This window comes from Gallinula chloropus (assembly GCF_964237585.1).
Source record: "Gallinula chloropus genome assembly, chromosome: Z".
Taxonomy (NCBI): Eukaryota; Metazoa; Chordata; class Aves; order Gruiformes; family Rallidae; genus Gallinula; species Gallinula chloropus.
Genome location: NC_140089.1, coordinates 63,472,226 through 63,477,040, shown reverse-complemented (window position 1 = coordinate 63,477,040; position 4,815 = coordinate 63,472,226).

The window sequence follows — 4,815 nt, the reverse complement described above, 5'->3', positions numbered from 1 at the left end:
TTTAAAAATATCACGGATGGATGTCAAAATAAAGATTTATGAAAATCCTTAGAAGTATTATAACTAAAGCAGTTGGGGGGCATTCCACAGTGTTAACGTGCAGAAAGGAGGCACAGAAAAATATTTGACACTGTGCTTTCAAGTAGCTTACTTCTTGAAGCTAAACTTTAATCACTGATGACTCAGGTTTATGTATCTACAAAAAAAAACTCCAAAGAAACAGTTCTCAATTAGAAATTTCTGCATTTGAAGTTACTATCTTGCAGCAAGGGTAGGAACAAGAAAGAGAAGTGGACAAAAGTAGGCAATACTGGTTTGTCAGGTTCTAATTCTTTTCAGAGTAAGGTATCTAGATCCTTGTTTGCAGTAGTTGCAGTTTCATTGTGAGTTAACCTATACTCCTTCCATAGTGCATTCATCAGAATAATTTGTATCAAGTAAAGAGCGCTGGCCTTACCATGGATTTTTAGGATGTAAAATACTTTCTTAAGCAGTAGCAGTTAACATGTTCAGTTCTAGTGAAACACTTCTGCTACATGAATGCTAAATTGTCAGCTGAAGTATGACTACAGAGGAATCTGCACCAAGTTTGTAAGCATAAATAGTATTTCAGAGACTTTCTATTTTTAAGCTCTAACTACACCATGACTTTTCCAAGTCTGAAATAGCAGCAGTAATCTGCAAGCTAAACACAAGTAGGAAGAAACTCCAAACTTTAAAAAAAAAAAGCAAAGCAACAAATACCCAAAAGCATGATCCCCATCCCCAAAAAACCCAAAGTTAAACCTGATACAAAGAAAGCAGGAGGAGGATGAGATGATGAATGTTAAGTTACCATTTCAACAGAGGAAAACTAGGGAAGGGGGGAGTTTGGGAACTTAAGTGGTTGTGAAGCCATATACAAAAGGGTGCCATGTCTTCAGGTCTACTCAGAAGATCCAGCACTTAAAACAGTAGGAGTAAGTCTCATGTAACTTCTTAGTGCCATCCCTTCCCTGTCAATAAATGGAACTGTTTTTAGTACAGGAGATGATAGAGCTGTAATAATGTACTTTAGATCCTGTGACTGCAAAAAGTGCAGTTAAAACAAAGGGTTAAGAAGACCCTAACAAAAGCAGAAGCAAAAGAAGGAAACTCCAGCTTCCTAGAAGAAATGAAGGAGCCTTTTAGACTTGCTTTCTGCCAGTCCCTGTGGGCATTTGCCGTTCCCCTACCATCCAGAAGCCAAACTTTGCCTCTTGAGTCCGACCATTATCTTTGTTGGAAGGCAGGGCAGAGGGACAGTAATATTTTGAGCTGTATTTTAGTTTTTTCTTTGATTTTAGTCAATGTGTACAACTAATCTTAAATGGTTTAGAGCTCAAAATGGCACATTTGAAAACCAAGAACAGATGGACAGATCGCTAAATTACCCTGTTCTTTCAATTCAGAAAGGTTAAGACAATGTTATGTTTTGAGTTGCATGTTCTGGGCCAGCTGGAGAATTCCACAGAGAGTAATCTTAGGAAATGCAGCAAGGGTAGTGTCTGGCACTTGGGGAAGAATAACCCCAGGCACCAGTACAGATTAGGGCCTGACCTGCTGGGAAGCTCTGTGGGAAAAGACCTGGTATTCCAGGGCAACAACAGGTTAACCGTGAGCCAGCAGTGTGCCCTCATGGCCCAAAAACCTGATGGCACCAAGAAATCTCTGGCCAGTAGCTTAAGGGAGGTTCTTCTCCCCCTGTACTCTGCCCAGTGCGGCCTCATCTGCAATATTGTGTCCAGTTCTGGGCTCCCTGGTTCAAGAGGGATGGGGAGCTACTGGAGAGTGTGCAGAAAAGGACTGTGAAGATGATGAGGGGACTAGAACATCTTTCTTAGAGAGAGAGGCAGAGGGACTTGGAACTTTTTAGCCTAGAAAAGACTGGGGGGGGATCTTATCAATGCTTATAAATGCTTGAGGGATGAGTGTCAGGCCAGGGTCAGTCTTCTTTCAGTGGTGCTCAGTGACAGGACAAGAGTCAGTGGGCATAAACTTGAATATAGGAAGTTCTACCTGAACATGAGGAGGAACTTCTTTACTGTGAGGGGAGCAGAGCACTGGGAGAGGTTGCAGAGTCTCACCTCTGGGGATACTCAAAACCCACCTGGACACTGCTGTGCAGCCTGCTCTAGGTGATCCTGCCGGGGGTTGGACTAGATGATCTCCAGAGGTCCCTTCCAACCCCTATCATGCTGTGATTCTTTGCTCAGGGTGGCTTGCAGAAGCGGATTGCAGCTGGTGATAACATGCCTTTAGGTATATAGTCTTAAACTTGGTAGAGGAAGGCACATTCAACCTTTGTCTGTCAGTCTGCATTGCTTCAGCTTGTCTTCATCAGCAAGCATTGCATGTTTTTTGGCTACAGCAGTACAAGTTAGGGAGATCTGTTTCTCTTTGACTCCTTTTGCCTTGTTTCAATTGCAAGGTAACTGTACACATTACAAAAGCTTTACAGTGAAAGATTATAGAATTTTTTTTGAGAGTCTACAGCTATCATCAGTTACAACTAGAGAGAAAGAACATCATCTTTTTATCCTCTTTCTTCCTATACTTTGAGAATAACTATTTCATTTTTATGTGACTACTTTTAAGTGAATGCCTGGTAGAGAAACAGACCTATTTAACTCAACAGTTCTAGTCACAAAGCTTGCTCTGCATTTTACAGCCTTAAATAGTCCTACCTGCATGTATAAATATTTATATCTATCAATAGTGTCATTGTTCTCAGACACACTCCATTGGTAGTAGATCTCCCGAGGGTCTCCTTCTTTAAAGATGGTTGAGCTGAAAGTATTAGGGTTCTTTTGTTTTACAAACGAACTTTGAGCACAACAGTGAACACAGTAAATCTGTTCTAGCCCACTCCTATTCAGTAAGTTTGTCACTTGCTGTTGGAAAGTGCAGTGAGCAGAATAAGGGTGACCAGATTAGAAATTTTACTTTCACATTGTGTCCTTTGCATGGCTTTTTCCCCCTCACAGTAATGCAGAATTCCCTATGAAAGTAAATAGCAGGCCTACCCTTAACACTTGTACAGAGGTGGATGCTTTATGTATCTGTGCACCAACAATTGCAGGAAACAAGCACCTGGACAGGTTAAAGTCTAGGAGATTGCACACAACTGGGAGATGATGGTTGATATATGTTGATTTCCTTTGCTCCTAAAGAGGACATATATCCATACAAACTTTTTTTTTTATCTGCTGAGTCTCTGACTGTGGGAATCCCAGAATGGTTTGTGTTGGAAGGGACCTTGGGGATCACTTATTTCCATGCCCCCTGCCAGCGATAGGGGCGCCCTCCATGAGAAGAAACAGGATCTTGCAACGAATACACTGATTCCACATTAAAGCCTTAAGTCGTGAACCAGAACTGAGGTTGAACTTTATTTCTTAGGTTCCTTCCACCATACAGATTTTCTTCCTTGTGACAGAATTATGACAAAAATAATGAACTGAAATGTTTTACGTGGATGTGGTCTTAAAGTGTTGTTGTATTTAATGAATTAAATTAAGAAGACAAAGCTTTGACTCTTGTGAAATTCTTTTCTCTAATGCAAGCTGCAGTGAGTGTTTGGTCATCAGAGTAGTTTAGGTACAACCAGAGAGCACTAGTTCTAAATAAAGGAATGGTAAAAGCAAACAGATTACAGTATAAAAACCAAAGGTTTGACTTATCTGAATAAAAATCCATTGAAAAATGTTGCAATAGGTAATAAAAATGAATAAACATACTTCACCAGCAACACTGTTCTTCAAATAGACACAATGCAGCATTTTAATACACAGCAACCTGCCTTAGCTATGACAAAAGTAAGGTTCTATTACAATTCTAACAAAAATATAGCTTATATACATTTCTCTGCACATACATTTTATGAATGTTCCTTTTTTGTTTCCAAACTTGGTACAAAACATAGAAAAAAGGTTGGCACATTATGTAAGCTACCTGCAGTAAGTAACAATCATTGTCGCTTTTCTCGCAGCAATCTAAACTCTGGTTTTGGTTTTTGTTCTCCTTTGCCAGGTTCAATTCTGGATGCAACATAGGGGAGGTAAAAAGAGTTATGTCTCAAGACCTTTCCTTTTAATTAGTGGACAGCTGCTTCAACTGCAGCCACAGCTTTGATGCTCTTTCCTGCAGCCTGGAGTGCACAGTGTTAAAAATCAGCAGTTCTGCTATTATCTATTAATTGAATACTCTGAGAATAGTCTAAAATCTGAACTCACGTTCCACACATGACTAAAATGAGATGTACAAAAATATGCATTTGTGCTTTGGAAGCTTTAGCATACATTTAGTGTCTTAAAACTAATGGAACTGATTTCTGACTTATTTACATTGTTGGAAATGCCTTTTTTCACCACAAACCATACATTTTTTATTAGGAGGGGAAAAAGCAGTACAAATCATAAATGCTGTTATAACCTGGAAACTTTTCTGTACAAAGCGACGGGTTCGTCCTGGAAGTAGCACAACATACAGACTCATCATAAAAAGTCAGATCAGGTTAATAAAAATTGATGACCATGTGTACAAATACACTTTGTAAGAAAGGATGTTGCTCAAGTGCCATGATGGGTTTCTTTTGGGTTTGGGTTTTTTTGGTGTAAAATTAGGTGAAACATTGGTAACCTCTCTAAGGTGGCAGAGAAATGCCTATTTTCCTCCCTTATAAGCCAGTTCTAAGGAAATCTGATGCCTATCAAAATTTCATATGGAAAAGAAAGAAGAGCGAAGAGGGTTGTTTGAAATGGTGCGGGGTTGGTTTACTTGTTCTACTGTGCAGAG